This window comes from Diabrotica virgifera, chromosome 8, assembly GCF_917563875.1.
Source record: "Diabrotica virgifera virgifera chromosome 8, PGI_DIABVI_V3a".
NCBI classification, from domain to species: domain Eukaryota; kingdom Metazoa; phylum Arthropoda; class Insecta; order Coleoptera; family Chrysomelidae; genus Diabrotica; species Diabrotica virgifera.
The window spans coordinates 206,972,710-206,991,708 of record NC_065450.1 but is presented as its reverse complement, the minus strand read 5'-3'; positions in this window follow the sequence as shown (position 1 = coordinate 206,991,708).

The following is an 18,999-nucleotide window of genomic DNA, read 5'->3' as shown; positions in this document are numbered from 1 at the left end:
TACCATTGGTAACAGTTAAAAATCTTGCAAATAAATATTTTATGACGATGAACCAATATTTTTACCAATAGAAAGATATTATTATATTATGTGGTAATAGTACCTAACTCAGTAAATAGCCAACTACTCGTAGACACGAAAATATTGGCGAGTTTATGTGACTCAGTTGCACTTTATTATACTGTTACCAGACTCATTTCTGGTTACGATGGTTATATACCCACGCTGCCGCTCGGGACCGGCTAGTGACTGAAAATTTTGAAGAAGCGACGGCATAAGCGCGCTATGTATCAGTAGCGCTGTTACCAGATTTAAAATTGGTGACAGTACCTTTAAAAAGTGTGCGTGCAGTTAACCATGGATAAGTGTCGCTTCTTAATCGATCAACTCTTTGAAAAGTAATTCTCCTTGTATAATTTTGAAGAAAAAAATGAGATTAAAAATGAAAGACCTATTTTAAACAATTTAAAAAAGGAATCAACAAAAGTAGTTCGATATTTTAAATTTAGTTGGTACAGTGAAAATCCTTGGTTATATTAGGGAGCGTTCAAGTATTACGTAACGCGATTTTTGAAGATTTCTGACCCCTCTCCCTCCCTACGTAACGCACTGTAATGGGCGTTTAACTATTACGTAACGCAATTTTTGAAGATTTTTGACCCCCCCAACCTGCGTTACGTAATACTTGAACGGTACCTTACGGTTGCAAGAAAAATATACTGTATTGTTGGCCATGTCTTTTGGTTTCTACAGAAAAATGGGTGGACCAGGTTCACGATTTAAATAGTGTTATATTTTTAAAAAGGAGACATGAAATTTCTTCGTTACCTACATGTAAGATGTATACCCAATTTGATTCAGTTTATCAAAACAAAAATCAAAAGTTCTCTTAACCAAGCTTTTAAAGCAAATATTGCTAAACATAATGAGTGTGTTAAAAAAATAAATAGGTATATCCTTTAGCACACTTATAATAGATACTGTATGTTTTTGGGCCAAACAAGAACTAGCGTTTCGTGATCATTTTGAGTGCGACGACTCTGACAATCCAGGCAATTACAGGGAATTGTTAACATTAATTGCCAAAAAAGATCAAAAATTTTGTCAACATCTAGAAACATCTGTTTTTTAGAGAGTTTTAAGTGATATACAAAATGCTATTATTGAAGCTACACTCACCGGCACAAAATTCCGCCACCCAAAATTTTTGATTAAGTTTGACAATTTATAACTTTATTATTTGTTCTTCGATTTTCAAGATTCTTACACCAGTTTGTAGGTACATGTATTAATATTGTTTGGTATTATTCCGGTAACAAAAAATTTTTGCTTGCATGTCATTGTACAGGGGTGAAAAGAAGCGTTGTATTTTCTCCTAATTTAAAAAAATTCTGTGGAAAAATGGAATTGCTGATTTTGTTTCATAGTCCTGTCATATTTTCCCGGAGTCATCATCAACAATTTGGTTTTTGAATTATCCGAATATCTTTTTTCTTGTAAGAGCTGTACCATTTTTTGTAAATAAAAACACTGATTGACTCATACAATTGAGGTTGGATTGATAAGATCAGAATGGCCCGCATGCAGCCCAGATCTCAATCATATTGAGCATTTATGGGATGAATAAAAAAAGCTATTTGCCGTCATCCTAGGTCTCCAGAAAATTTGGTACAGTTATGGTAGAGGAATATTGGGCTATTCTCCAGGCAAGGAAAACACATCTTTATTAGATGCTAAACAGATTGCGAGCAGTCGTTGCTGCAAGAGGTGGACATAACCGCTATTGAATTGTTTTGTGGTAAAATTTGTTTTGTTTTGTTAATTTTCGTGCGTTTGATATTTTTAATTAAATAAACCTTCAAAGCAGTGTTTTTAGTTACAACTCTTACAAGAAAAGAGATATTCAGATAATTGAAATAATAATAATAGTCGAATAGAGGAAATAAAAAATGTAGTATATCAAAGTGTGTAAATACTTTATTTCTTTAGCTGAGCGCTTTCGACATAAACGTCATCATCGGAGCTAATGGTCAATCGTTAGAAAAAGTACCGCTACAAAATTGAGGTCCTAACATTTGCATCTTGTGAAAATAAATTTTGGTTGGATACGCTATGTCCTCCGTACAACCCCAAACAGTAAAAACAGAAAAACGGCCACATTACACGTTACACAAACACAAAAATTTTTTTTCATGGTATAGGTATCAACCCATCCATTGTTGGCCCAGTAGAAACAGCTGACTGACTCTACTGGGCCAACAATGGATGGATTGATACCTACACCATGAAAAAAGTTTTTTGTGTTTGTGTAACGTGTAATGTGGCCGTTTTTCTGTTTTTACTGTTTGGGGTTGTACGGAGGACATAGCATATCCAACCAAAATTTATTTTCACAAGATGCAAATGTTAACACCTCAATTTTGTAGCGGTACTTTTTCTAACAATTGACCATTAGCTCCGATGATGACGTTTATGTCGAAAGCGCTCAGCTAAAGAAATAAATTATTTACACACTTTGATATACTACATTTTTTATTTCCTCTATTCATTCAAGTGTGTACAAACTTATCAGTCTTTCAACTATTTAATAATAATAGTCTCCCGTTTTATGCCACTGTGTCTTTGGGAGTATAGCAGGGTAGTCTGCTATATCTAGGGCCTACGGTATACAAGGAAGGTAGCAGGGACAGTGCTACGCTTCAACCGCTTAATATTGCCCCTGGTTTTACCCAAGGTACTCATTTTATTCAGGCTGAGTCGACCTGGGGCCTATAGACATTTTAAAAATGTCTAGTTGTTCTTGTCGGCGGTAGGATTTGAACTCCGGACCACCGGCACCCGAGCCAAGCACACTACCGCGTAGCTACGCCGGCCCAGATAATCCAAAAAACAAAAAAAAAAAACAGTAAAATCCTGTATGAAAGGTATTTTTAAAAAAAAAGCACGTAAGCACTGATGATGACTGGGTAAACCAGTCGAAAACTAGTTATGTGATTTTGATGTGGCCCTTTTGAGGGTTTTTAAATATACCTTTTATACATGATTTTACTGTTTTTTTTGTATTACATGGTATACAGCCAACCACAGGAAAACTTTTTCCTTGTGAATCAAAAAACAAGACCTTAGTGATACCTCCAGGATAATACAAAAGGAGTATGAAACAAAATCAGCCCTCCAATTTTTCCACAAAATTTTTTAAAGTTAGGAGAAAAAACAACGCTTATATTCACCCCCGTATAATGCCATCTAAGCAAAAAATTTTTGTTACCGGAATAATAGCAATTGACATGAATAGATGTACCTACAAACTCGTGCAAGAATCTTTAAAATCGAAGTACAAATAATAAAGTTATAGATTGTCAAACTTAATAAAACATTTTGGGTCGGAATTTTGTGCCGGTGAGTATATATACACATTTAGCCATATCTTAATTTTTTTTAAATAGGATTTTTTGCATCTGGTTTTGGTAACACTTCAGAAAAAGTCACGCGTCGCCACTGTGTCTGAGGTAGTCTGTATGTTCTATTACAATAAGGATCAGAGATAGATTATGCAAAAAGAATAAAAAGACATATAAGTTTCAAATATAATCATAGTTTATTTATATAGAAAAATTGTTAAAAAAATAAAACTGAACTGGTAAGAAGGGGATAAATATATTAAGTTTTTCGCGTTTTCAAAAGTTCGAAAAAAGAATTAAACAGTTTGATACATGTACCTGATGACCTGCGGTGGGTATTCAGTATGACTATATACGTTAAAAAACACTCACCTCAATAATATAACAGGAAGCCCCACTATATAAGCTCCAACACCAAAAATAAGTAAAAAAAAATCTAAATGAAACTGTCTTGCAATGAATTATCACATCAAAACTGTACTCGAGGTGGAAAGTTCCTAACCAAATAAATTAGGTTAGGTTAACATAACCTAACATAATAAATATTCTTTAGCTCTTCTTTCTCATGGTACATACTTAAGACGTAATAGTACGTACTCTTCTGTACGTACTGGTATGTACCCCAGTGTACGTACTTAAAACGTACATTTTACATCATGTACGTACAGTACCAAAATTGTACGTACTCAAAACGTACTGTGCTGTTTGGGATCTAAATACAGGAGGCCGTTGCATCCCCTCCTGGCGACAGCACTAATTTGTTTATAAGCCAAAAAATTGTTTATCACTTTGCTGAGGCTGCCTAAATAATCCGAGTTTAATTCTATAAGGTGTATTAGATAGGTAGAGCTCCTGTTTATATTTTAAAAAATTAGCCAACTTTTAAATGGTTTATTTTTTGTTCAGAATGTTTTTAAAAAATTTGAACTTTTTTAAAAACGTTTCGATTGCTAAATAATTATGCAAAATCTATTAGGTTGATTTTAATGAAATTTGGTGGACGGTTGAAGTATATTATAAGAATTATTTAAGCGAATTACGAAGGTTCTAAGTGCAACCAAAGCGGTTGAAAAACATTGAACAAAAATAGGCTTATTTTGTATTTATTGCTATTTTGCAGAAAAGATAATAATTTAAGACATTTTTAACCAGTCGTATATCATATAAAATTTAATTATTTTTATTTTATTTCCCTACGACTTTGTGCCAAAATGAATCGTTTTAAAGTTATAAGCAAAGTCAGGCAAATATGCAGGCTGAAAAGTAAGGTATATGCGCATATATATGCATAACATTTCTATCAAATATGCATGCTATGCATTTATTTATGTCAAATATGCATGTAAATGCATATATTATTTGTGTCAAATATGCTTATAGATGCATTTATTTAAACAAAATGTGCACTTCATAATCCGTTTAAATACAAATCCTTTTTATTTAACTGAGTTCTTGTTCTTATAGGTGCCAAGAAATATTTTTTTCATATTTGAGATTAACAAGAGGAAATTTATTTCTAATTTCTTCGTGGAAACGTGGATAAAAATTTTTCAAATTGTTTCCTACTTTTACCATGTAAGTTGCAGCATCTGAAAGAAAAAGCAAAAATTTTTCGTTGGGAACAGTTTTTAAGGGAAGAAAAAAATTTGCTAAACTGTCTTGCAAAAACCTTGAAACTGTTTTGCGTTGGTTTTATCCAACTGCTTGGACGCAATTAAATGTCATTTACAAGCTTGCTCATTTTTAAGAGATCTGATTAATATATGTGTGATGTAACGTCTAGAAGAATCTATTGTTTCATCCACACATACATAAAAATAATTGTCTCCTATATCTAATTTTATTTTACTCAGTACCTACCGCAGAATATACAGAATCGACCTCGTTTCTTCTTAAGCTTCTTTCACTTGGAATATTCCATTTGCAGTATTTTCCAAGAAACATACTTAAATTTCCATTTGATAATTTGGACAAAGGTATATTTGAGCTTAACAAGCTTCGCACAAATTATGGTTAAATATCTCTTGCTCACTTGATTTCCGATTACATATTTGATCGTAAGCATCTATTTTTTTTTTGATCGAATCTTGCCTTTTCTCCCACGATTCTAATTTCTTTTTTTTTGCCGGTGTGTAAAATAGTTTTGCAGTACTGAACTATTTGGAATTTTTTTTGCATGGTATCTGCAGAAAAATTCCTAAAGTAAACTAAGTAATTTTTAGATCCAGGGTTATTTAAAGCATTTAAATGTGTAACAAAATAAGTTAACAACCAAAAATGTATATTTTTTGGGTTTCTGATTATTTTAATGCAATTTAAAGTACAGTGGAACCTCGATAACTCGGATTAATCGGGACCGCGGCCGATCCGGGTTATCGAAAAAGCCGAGATAGCCGGAGAATATGGTAAAAATTAATAAAATACGGTATACTTACAGATAAACTCCGTTAGAACTGAAATAACATGAAATATATTTATAAATATGCACAGTACCTACACATCAAAATTACTGAAAAAAAAACACCAAACACAAACGTAAGCAAACGGAAGCGAACAATACAAGACACACAATACAGTCACAACGATGTAATGTTATTTAAGAAAAGTGAAAACTAAAGACCATTGTTTATAAAAGAATTTTTTAAATAGTCTTTCCTAAACAATGCTAAGACAGTTTGAAATAAAAAGGAATAGGTACTACAGACAGGTGCCTATTGTTTCTGCGGCGTGAGCTATGAGTCATTTTTACTATCGACTATCGTATAGTTCAAATTACACACATACACATCTCTCAAATATTATATTACATACATTTTTATTGTTGAAAGGTTTGTCTGATAATTAACTATTTTGATAGGAAATAAGCCACAATTAAATTGAAAAATAATTTTATTAACGTTTCGACGCCCAAATCGGGTCGTTGTCAAAATACAAAATATTGAAAATCAAAATGTTTATCTGATGAAAATCGGTCCGGGTTAGCCGCACTTCCGGGTTATCGGGGGCCGACTTATCGGGGTTCCACTGTACTTAGCTTTACTTGTTAGTTGTAATTGTATTTACTTACAATTTTACTGCATGCTGAGGAAAATACTTTTCTCATATCAATGACTTATTCTGGATATTATGTCTTGATCTATGCAGGCACATTCGCTTCTTTATACATTTTAACTACACTGGATAAAACTTTTTATCATTCTGTATACTCCAAAAGTAACTGCTTAAGGTCAATATATAAACTACATTGACATTTTCCTTATCTAAGTTTAAAAAAAGGCCAATAAGAAGCCCCAATAGGCTAATTCCTAAGAATTTTTTACTTTCAATTTTCAGGTACCGTTTTAGAAATTGTTAAAGGATTAACATAAGAATAATATTACATATTTTGGAAATATCAGGTGCGAAGGTATTTGAACCATAAATCAACAAATAAATTTGTTTTGAAAACCTATTATATGCACTTTATTTTTAAATATACCAGTATAGGCAAAATTCAAAAGAAAGCACAAAAATATGCAAATGCATATGCATATGCATATACACTCTGGCATATATGCCTGACTATGGTTATAAGCAAAGAAAGTAGAAAAAATTCGATGTTTATCGAAATTTTTGAATATGTATTTCTATTTTTTAATTAATGTTCCGGGCATATTTGAGAAGGAGCAAGTCAATTATAATTATTGAAGTTGTCACCTAACTTTATCTTCAAAAATCCGAATGCCACCTCTCACATCCACCTCAAAACAGATCCGTCCTAGTCTAATAGTATTGTAACCTTGGATTATAATAATTTAAACAGATTTTTTTCAATGTTTCTAGATTTCTTGAAATTGTAGATTTTCTTAATGTCTGCTAAAGTGGCGCATTTTCGGATCCATTGTCTGTATCTGATCATCTTTACATGACCGTAGTAAATTTCCGTGATGGAAAAAGGTCGGGCATTGTAACAAGAATCGCGAAAAGACCAAATACGACCCTTAAAAACCGTCGGGGGAAAATAGGAAAATGCTGCTTAAGCCGTTAAATGTGGGTGGTTTTGGAGCACTTTTATTCTGATTCCATATTCTGTATTCTGTCGCTGGAAGTTACATGCAGGAGGCGCGTGACGGGAATATCGGGAATATTTCGGGAAGCCCTAACGGATAAATATTCTATTGACAGAATGTTTGGCAGAAAACGATAAATGGATGATGTGCTTCAAGGAATGACGAAGGTGTTACTCTTTTTTTCGTTGGGGAGAAAGCCGGAAAATGGGATAATCAATAAAAGTCTATGGGAAATTTAGAGTGAGTCAAATTCTCTTGCCTTGAATTTATGTAGATCAAAGAGTTATATTTATATAACGGAATTCTTTACCGGAATAATATTTTTATACTTCAGGTTTTGAAAATATAAGGGATGTAACATTTTTACTTAGCAGAGATTGGTACAGAAATATTAAGATTAGATAACATATACGTAGGATTCGTTAAAGACAATCGTAATAAAAGTCCGTGTGATGTTAAACAGTTTTAATTAATAAAATAGATAACTAAATTATACATACTATTAAATTGACGACATGTAAAAGTGTTTGTGTAATTGCGACTAAAATTTTATGAGTTCTCACAAAAGAAAATGTCTTTGAAATAATCGCGTTTATCTACATAATATATGACCGGCTTGTCAATATATAAGTACGTTTTAAACTGCGAGTCCTTTCGATTATTGCCAAATACAACGTCTTTCCTCAGAATCTCAAAATCGACTGACTCTCGCACCCCTAGGCTAAATAAAAATCTCTTGCATCTAATGTCCCTTTTCCGTTTTGCCTTGAAAACCAAAATATTAAAATTGGTTCAAAGTTGCGAATGTTATTCTTACTTAATTATGTCTTAAAGATTCAAAGTTAAAAGTATTTCGCACCGGCTACCGTAGTAATCCCAATTCGTTCCACCCATCTGGGCCGACGCGACGCAGGTCCATATGTGTGAGACTCTTATTCCGTGCTCGTAATAATAATTAAGAAAAAAATATATACAGGGGAATTTAAAAATATAAGGTAAAATATTTACAATTCTACATATTATTAAATAACGAAAACAAATAATAATAATTATATCAATTAACCGAAATAAATAAAGAGACGTACTCACAATCAATTTATTATTTATTCCGCCGCAAAGAACCCGCTGTTTTTGCCTTGTCTAAATCATTTCGAGTTATTTGCAAGTGAATATGTTCATTTTTCAAGAAAAAACTCGTTTTTGGACGGCTTTTCGCAAATAACTAAAATAGTAAATATTTTATCGAAAAAAATATTAGCAAAAATATAGCTTTTAAAAAATTGAAAAAATTGTGTATGTGTGCAGTCTATAGACCCAGTAGAAGCAGATTTGTAGCTTATGAAAAGTAGGTTCTTATTCGTCAAATTCCAAATTGAATATTTCAACGTGAAATAATAAGAAAATAAAGCACTTTTCATGGAAAACTCATCAAAACTTTTTTAAATGTTTAAAAAAGCATTATTCTGTTTTTTTTTAAAAGTTTCTAGCATAAAAAGTAATCAGGATACACTCAGAATAACATTGATCCCTTTTTGGGTAAAAAAACTGATTAAAATAACCCCCTAATTAGCATTCTAACTGAAATTAATCTTTACCGCTTCACAAGCTACTTTACTTATGTATTGTTTATATTCTCTGAAAGTTTTATCGGTATAAAGTGCTTATTTATAAAAGGGCTGTAGTAGAAAGGCCTTGAACAAGTCACTAATCACTTTTTTTTATTTAGCTTAATGCCTCGACAACTAATGGCCCTTGGCATGGTACAGTGGATTTTTCCAATCAGGTACCTGGTGTGAAGTGTAGTGTGTGTGTGTTGAGTGAATGTCTTGTTACTTAGCAAAGTCAACGTCATTCTTGTTGCAAAGAGACGCTAATTGTGTCCGAATGTCTGCGGTCCCTCCGGTGAGTACCGATCCCACAAGGATAGAAACTATTTTCATTTATTAATTTTTAAAAAATGAAAAATTCTCTACCTAGGGTATGCAAATTTTGAACAGTCATATCTTAACCAATTTTTGTCTTACAAAAAAGCAAAAATCTGAAATATTCAGAAAAGCAAAACCTACATTGTTTTACTCTTTATCGTAGATTTTTGGTATCATTAATAATTTTTAAGTTATTTTCAAAAGAAAGACATTTTTTTCAAAATTTCAAAAAATTTGTTTTATTTTAAATCCCAATATTTTGAAATATAAGTACGGTGAACCGGTGAAACTTACAGATCATGTAAATAATATATATGTAAGTACAAACTAGGGAGTGATTTCTAAGATTTTTTTGCCAAAAAAAAAACAATCAACATTATTTTGAGCTTTACTTGCTTAATTTTGATGCTAGAAACTCATTAAAAAAACTTATTAAAAATAAATTTAATAAAAAGAAACTTATTAAAATAAAGCTTTTTTAACACCTTAAAAAAGTTGTGATGAGTTTTCACCGAAAAGTGCTGCTTTTAAACATTAAAAGATCCGACTATAAATTTATCAGATACAGTTAGTTTACTAAAATCTTTAGCAAAGTAATAGAAGTAAAAAAAGAAAAATGATCTTTGTTACATTGTCGCAATTTGTTTTTGGAGTAACTACTTCCAAAACAACATAAATATCTGTAAATTTGTTTTAAGTAAATAGTCGCTACAAAGGGGCCTACTTCTTATGGCCGCCTAGGGCCCCATGATGCCTTAAACCGTCACTGATTAAGGATGTACCTAGAAAATGGTTCCACAAGAGGTTTCAGATTTATTGTTTACATCTGAGACTTCTCATTTTCCCAAAAAAATCATATTCAGTATATTGTGTACTCATCTATAAATTTCTAAGCCTTGTTTATTTTTATGTTGTTCATTTTCTTTATTCGTACAAACTTGAATCAGTTTCAATATAGTCCTCATCTTGAAATAATTTTTAATACGAAACTTACTCGGTATCATTTATCTTTCCTCTTTAGTTTCTCTGTTACAACATTGTTTCATGTTGACATTCAATTTCTGTAAACGGTAAACTTTCGTGAGGGAATCCTCTTTATTCGACTTATAAACAAACATCAGCGTAATCTTAAAATTTAAAGTTAAAAACCGTCGAGCAATCGACCCTCTCGGTGCCTTTAAATAAACATCTTGAATAAAACAACAAAATGTTTGTACTAAGTAAACCTTACAGATTATATTGACCATTTTGGAAAGAGTTTCTGTTTGGAAACTTTTGTTTGTTTATCGTTATGTTTAATGAAGTTGCGGAGCTGGAGAGAGTTGTTAAAGAAAGTTTTATTGATCGTCTTGTATGCCCTTTTGACTGTTTTGTTCAGAGAGGTATGATAATTTTAACGTTTTTGATCTAATTTTCTGTTTATATACTTCGTCTCCTTTGTTCCAGGTTTTTGGCAAACCCTGGAAACGTATAAACGTGCTCTTAATTGCGTGATATATTCCGGCACTTGGAAGTACAGTAGGAAATCTTTATGCTAGAATACTAGAAAACAGGCTAAGAGAAAAACTAGAAAACACCTTTAAGGAGAGCCAGAGTGGTTTCAGAAAAGCAAGAGGGATGAACGATCAGATTTTCATAATGAGACAAATAGTAGAAAAGGTTCTTAAAACAGAAAAATAATTACATGCATGTTTCACAGATAAGGAAAAAGCTTTCAACAGAACTAAAAGAGAAGATATTTGGAAATTACTAGACAAGAGAAAAATTGACCAAGATCTAATAGGATGCATCCAGAGTTTATACGAAAAAACGAAAAACTATGTAAGGACAAGGAATGAAAAATCAAAAATATTCGACAGCAACATTGGAATAAAACAGGGTTGTGTCCTGAGCCCACTACTCTTTAAGCTTGTACTAGATGACGTAATAAAAAACTGCAAACACAAATGGAGAAAATATAATGTAGGATATTGGAAGTTGAGAATGATGCACATAACAGAAGTATGCTCCGCAGACCACCTGGTGATCATTGGGGAGTTAGAAAAACAATTACAAGGAAATATAAGCATACTGTATGAAGAGCTAAAAATCAGAAACATGAAAATAAACAAAGAAAAATCAAAAACAATGATAATTGGAGGACAAAAAGAAAACCATAAAATGGAAGTAGATGGCAAGCAACTTGAACAGGTAGACATACATAAGTATTTGGGGGTTAGCATAAGCCTAGATTGAAAATTTGAAGATGAGATAAATGAAAGAATTGCAAAGACTGCTAAACTGTACAATAACATCAAGAGTAACTTTTTAAATATGAAAGAAATACCTAAGAATATAAAATGGAAATAGTAAAAAATATTGTAAAACCCACTCTAACCTATGCCTGTGAACCTTGGGCATTAACAACATGACAAAAGAATAGATTAATAAGCACAGAAATGAGTTTTTTTGGGAACAATAGATGGAAAAAGAAGGAAAGATAGAATCAGAAATCAAACCTTTAGAGAAAATCTGAAAATAAACCCAGTTAAAACAACAATCGAACAAGGACAACTTAGATGGCTCGGACATGTACTGAGAAGAGGAGAAGAAAAAATAGTAAGACAGATATATGAAGCGAAAGATATGGAAAAAAAGAAGAGAGGAAGATGAGAGAAAAAGGGAAGGCATTTGCCCCCCCCCGACCCTGAAAATGACTTAGATTTACAAAAAATACATCAATTTCACATAGTATTGTATAATGCATTGTATATAGGGTGAGGCAGATAAAGGACCTATTAGAAATATCTCGAGAACTAAAGTAAAGAAAATTATGAAAATTGGAATGTAGGGGTTTTGAGGTATGAACTATTTAATGAAAATATTTGGGTCTCTTTGCTACTTCCGGTTATACCGGAAGTTGATTGTAACTTCGTTTTTTTAAACGGGCCACCCTATATATTTTTACGTTCTTGGATTCTCCTCGATTTCTAATTTCTTAAAATATAAGGTTTTGTAATATTATACAGGGTAGATTAAAAGATAATTACGTTTTTTTTATTAATTTCGTAGCAAAATTCACACCCTGTAGAATTGTAGTAGTTTTACATCAAAATCCCTTTATATGTTCAAATGATTTTTAATATGGTCTACTATTGTTACCAATTATTAGTATAGCTAAATTTTGAATTTTAGTATACAGGGTGGGTCGAAACTCGGAATGTGAATTTTCTGAGTTTTCTTAAATGGAACACACTATATTTTAGTATTGTAATGAAATGGTATTTTATGGTACTTTTTAATTTCTTAAGCATTCCCTATACCCAACTGCTTTAATTTGTGCTTAATTGTTAATCGCACCAACAATCTTAACTACGTAGATATTTTGATAGCTCAACCATTATTGGCAATTTTAAGTATCAGTCTCGATTAGTATGTATTTATTTCCGAAAAATTATTTTTGATTGAATATTTTTACGGCCAACCTAATAAAATTTCAGGTATTTTGTGTTGCAATTAATGTTTGGCTTGAATCACCAATAACTCACAAATTGAAGCAGTTAGGTATAGGGATTGCTTAAGAAATTAAAAAGTATCCGAAAATAACATTTCATTACAATACTAAAATACAGGGTGTTCCATTTAAGAAAACTCAGAAAATACTCATTCTGAGTTTCGACCAACCCTGTATACAAAAAAGGAAATATTTAACTATACCAATAATTTTTAACATAGTAGACTATATTAAAAATCATTTGAACATAAACAGAGTTTATTATGTCAAACTACTACAATTCTACAGGGTGTGAATTTTGCTACGAAATTAATAAAAAAACGTAATTATCTTTTAACCTACCCTGTATAATATTACAAAAACTTATATTTTAAGAAAGAAGAAATCAAGGAGAATCCAAAAATGTAAAAACATACAGGGTGTCCTATTTAAAAAAACGAAGTTACAACCAACTTCCGGTATAACCGGAAGTAGCAAAGAGACCAAAATATTTTCATTAAATAGTTCACACCTCAAAACCCCTGTATTCCGATTTTCATAATTTTCTTACCTTGAGTTCTCGAGATATTTCTAATAGGCGCTTTATCTGCCTCACCCTGTATATAATGCTTGTCCCCCCTCCAATCAAAATTTCAAATGACGCCCCTGCCCGAAGGGAGGACAAAGTTCTCTAACTTTTTATAATAGCAATTTTTCATATTATGAATTTAAATACTTAAGTAAACAAAGTTTTCGGTATGATAATGCTCGCATTTTTAACTTCTTTTTTTTATCTAGTCTTTTAAATTGTTGATTAAAGGGGTTGATTTTACAGGTAGGTCCTTCCACATTGTGACCTGATATATCTATTGTGTACAACCTAGATATTATTTAAATAATATCAAGAGATTTAAAACACCTAAAAAATGCTAACTTTTATTTTGAATCCCTACAAAACTTTTAGCTGTAGCCAAGATGCATACACAATAAATCTGATTAAAACGTATCACATTTGTCAGATTTATACAATATCTCTCTGGCTGCCATAAATAATACCCTATCTGGAGCATCCCTTACCCTTAGCAGCGCCATCTATGGCGACACAGCGAGAGAGCAAAGCCGCTAATCTGTCGAAACGAGAAGCTCCCGCTTTCCCTCACTTTCAATTTCGATTTCCCATATCTAAATCTCTCTAAACCCTCTGTATTAAACCATTTTTAAATTCATGGGATAGAGAATAAATAAAACACGGGATATACTCTGTAGAACGGTTCCTGGTTGGTGTTTTGAACAAAAATACGCTGCCGAACAATAATATTTTCATCTAAGAACAGACCAAAACCAGCCAATCCTCTATCTAAGGATAGGAAAAACAACTAAGTATAAAAAAGTCAAAAGTCAACAAAAACAAAAAGTCAATTAATTATAAGACAGATACTTGCAAGTTAAGTGATATGTATTTCAATATTTTAAACTTATGATAAACTAAAAACATCTAACGTATGGTTCGATAAAAAAATAGTTGACCCTAATGTCACATGTGGAAAAAAGACCGAAATCAGTGCCGCTTCAGACGCTACCCAGCTAGCAGTGTTCGTATATATAACGTCAAACAAACGTCAACATTTTGGGAGAAGTTACGTCAAAAGTTACATCAAATTTTACCTAAAATATACGTATAAAAGTCACAGCGATGTTACGTAACAGTTTTACGTTATTTCTACGTAACCTTTTTAACGTCACAAAAACGTCACTTTTTAGGAGAATTTTCGGTATAAATAGAAGAGACAAAATTATTTTGCTACTTTATATTACGATAGATAAACATACCCTTGAAGTAATCTTCATTCGTAAAGTGTAAACTGCACACTTTCATATTATAAGGACTAGGCTGCTTCCCCATTTTTAGAAGATATTTCCATACATTTCGTTTTTCAACTAAACTGTCAATGAATAGAATTCTATTTTGTTTATCCTATTTAGGGAAAGAATGAAACGATAAATTATCCAAGAATCACATTGAGGCACACAACAATAATAACTCGATTTTTTTGACATAACTCCATAAAAACAAACACGATTAATCAAGGAAATGTAAGATTAGGTATTAATGAAAGGTTCGAAATAAATACGCGATGGCGCTGCAATCTCAAACGAGATCTTATACGTGTCGATACCTACCAAAGAGCCACGTGTTAGAGACGAATAAATTCATACGCATTAAAACCTACCAAAGAGCCACGTTTCAGAAACGAATAAATTCATACCTATAATATACGTATTAAAATTTCGTATCAGTAACGTCATTTTTTGATAGATGTTACGTAACAATACAAAAAAACCTAAATTTAACGTTAATGTAACGTTATCTTGCTAGCTACTTACTTACTTTCCGTGTCCGGAACACCAACAACTTTAAATTCTGTATTTCCAATGGTTGGCCACATAGATGGCCCTGTCATTTGCTATAATTAAGTCTTCTTCTGTGCAGGTCTCTCTCATCTCTGTACATGATAGTAGATGCCGGCTGGTCTGAACCGCGCCACAGTCGCAGGTATCGTCCTCCTGGTATCCCCATTTTTTCAGGTTACTAGCACAACGTGAAACGCCGGTTCTTAGTCTGTTTAGCGCTTTCCAAGTCGGATACGGTAAATTGTGTCCAGCAGCCATTTCCTCCGAGGGAGGAAAATGTGTCGCAGTAGTTGACGCTTGCCATAGGTGTATTCGGCGCGTCTCTGGCGCTTCGGGGATGGATCTTGATGTTTTCAGGAAGCTTTTCCGAGATCTTAGTCTGCTTGGCTGAGTTTGGTGGTCATATAAGGGGTGTCTTCGGTCCGTCTCCTGCTTTTTCCGTTCTACCTCTGACGTGACCTTTCTCCTGATTGGTGGTGGAGCAATTCCAGCAATGGGGTATACCTCTTCGATAGGTGTCGGTTTCAGGCAACCCGATATTATACGGACCGTTTCATTTAGAGCCACGTCGACGTTCTTTGCGTGAGCAGAGTTTGCCCATACTGGTGCTCCAAACTCCGCGGCCGAAAAACATAATGCCAAGGCAGAAGTGCGGAGAGTGTGTGGTTGTGCTCCCCATTTTGTATTAGTTAGCTTGCGGATGATATTATTTCTGGCACTTACTTTCTTCTTAACATCTTGACAGTGGTATCGGTAAGACAGAGTTCTATCCAGACGGACGCCAAGGTATTTTGGCGTCTTGTTGTGTTCCAGCATCTGACCACGCCATTCCACCTCCAGCGACCTTCGGGCATGCTTGTTTCTCAGGTGGAAAGCACATACCTGGGTTTTTGTGGGATTGGGTTTCAGATGGTTTTTATCATAGTATAGGGCTAAGTCTCCCAGGGCATCTGTTAGCTTCACTTCGACTTCATTGAAGGTTCTTCCCTGAGCTGCCACCGCTGTATCATCAGCGTAAATAAATTGCCTTGTTTGTTGGTGTATGGGTTGGTCGTTGGTGTATATGTTGTATAGAAACGGCGCGAGGACACCTCCCTGTGGTAGCCCATTTTTTTGGTCCCTCCACCGACTGTTCTTGGACTGGAGCGTTACGTAGAAGCGTCTATTCTGGAGGAGACATTTCACTAACCTTGTTAGTCGGAAGTCCTTTGTAGTTTCGTAGAGTTTTGCGAGTAGCCGTTGATGGTTAACTGTATCATAGGCGGCAGTTAGGTCTATGAACGCTACTCCTGTTATTTCCTTCCGTTCAAAACCATCTTCAATATGTTGGGTGAGATTAAGAATTTGACTGCAGCAGCACTTTCCGGGTCTGAATCCTGCTTGTTCTGGAATAATTTTAGTCTCCACATATTCTGCGATCCGGTTCAGTATCATTCTTTCAAAGGCCTTGAAAAGGTGGCACAAGAGAGATACAGGTCTAAAACTCTTTGTATCCGCCGGATCCTTCCCTGGTTTTAAGAGGGCTACCACTCTAGCTTTTCTCCAGATTTTGGGGATTTGTAATGTACGGATGCAGCAATTCATCATTTTTACGAGCCACTCTACGGTTTTTAGTCCAAAGTTCTTTATTTGCTCTGTTCGTATGTCGTCCAGGCCAGCCGCTTTATTATCTTTCATTTGATGGATCGCACCTCTCATCTCCTCTAGACAAAAAGAGGTACCTAGAACATCTCTTTCTTCGTCGATATTCCGTTGAGCTCTCACCTTGTTCTTTCTTGATGTCGTCTTACCGTTCATTAGAAGATGATGGGCTATCTGATCGGGTGTGACTTCTGTCATGTTGACTGCCGGAGCAGCGGGATCGTTGCCAAGATTCCGAATCAGCTTCCAGGCACGTCTGCTGTTTTGTTTCATGTCCAGACTCGTGACCAGCTTGCACCACCTTTCCGTTCTGTTGGCGGATATCGCATGTAACATTTCCTCCCCAGCTTGTATTGTCGCTTCCGAGAAAGGGTCTTCTTCATATAGCTGTTCGTATCTTTTAAGTAGGGGTTTAGATTCTTCATTGAGCCCCGCTATGTACTCAGTTCGACAACCTCTAGGGATAAATTTCCGTGATACTTGCTTTACGATTTCTACAAATTTATCGTATGAATCAGGGCAAGGTTCTAGCTGGGAAACTTCTTGATCCAATGTTTCAGAGAATTTTTCCCATTTTGCTTTAGTAAAGTTGAACCTTCTCTTGAAAGGAACAATTTCGTATCTGATTGCCGCGTTGGAAAGACAAATTATTGGTCTGTGCTGTGTCTTTGGGAGAGCGCTTCCAACGATTTTTGTCACCTGGTCTCCAATTCTGTCGCTGACAAATATATTGTCTGGGTTGTAATCTCTGCGCCATCTTCCGCTGTTGAACGACGCAGGCTGCTTTGGATCGTGAATAAGTTTTAGGTTCATGCTTTCAGCCCATTTTTCTAGTTCTTCGCCATTGGAATCTGTTTCGTTGTAACCCCACGCGACACTGTGACAGTTGAAGTCACCCAGTACGAATTTGATTTGCTGTGATTGAAAGTTATTCGGTTCCTCAAAAGCAAAGTCAGCGTTTGGTGGTTTGTACATTGACGTTACTGTACAGGAGTTTATCTCCACTGTGAGGATCTCGATGTCATTTTGATCTGTTAGAGATGTGGATGCTACGTCGATATCTGGTCTGACGAAGACTGCGCTACCATATTGGTCGTGTGGTCTCTCCAGTATGAGCTTCATACCCCGAATCCTTGGTCTGCGGCTTGCAGTACATCTATGGGTTTCTTGAACCAGTAGAACATCGACACCATGTTCTCTGCACATATTAGACAATAGGTCTTCTTTATCTGCTGATAGTCCTTCAATATTAATTGAGGTCGTCATCAAAAATGGCCTTGATAAAGACCGTTTTGATTTTGATTGCATCTGTGTTGTTGGTGCACCGGTGTTGAAAGGATTAGCCGACATTACTCGTTTCCAGGGGACGCCCGATTGTATTCACAAGTGATCACAATCTACGTGGAGGCTCCTTTCATGTCCCCCATCTTGCTAGCTGGGTAGCAGACATAGAATCGAAGTTAGTGGTATTTCATATTCGTTAGCTTTACTCATTAGTTCTCGAAGCATATTTATATGGTCCAGGGTACTGGAACCACTTCTAAAGCCACCTTGCTTTCTTGGATCTGCAGCATATAATACTTTTGTTGATCTATTAGTCTGATAATGTGAACAACTTGTATATGATTGGTAGTAGACTTATGAATACTCTTTACTACCTCTCTTATGAATGAATATAATCTTTGCTGTATTACAGTGGCCTGGTATATGAGCTTAGACAGTTCATTAAAATACCTGCTAAGGTTTTCTAGGTTGTTTTGCCAGTTCTACTGTTATACCATCTATTCCAGCTGCTTTACCGCATTTTATTTTTATGATTGTTGACTCTACTGTCCTGTAAGTTCTGTAAGCTCTGTAAGTTCAAAGTCCTCTGTATTATACTCTAGCATTATTCTGGTTTTATTAGACAATTTTTTATGTTCATTTTGTTTGTGAGGTCCTCCGATTTCTTTAGCACTATGAATGATAATTTTTATGACATACGAGCTGTCGATTTGGTCATGTATCTTTCATCGATTGTTTGATGATATGGCAATCATCTAAATTTTCTTTTAGGTTTTTGATATTTGTACTAGGTAAAGTTAGTTTTTCTTGAATAA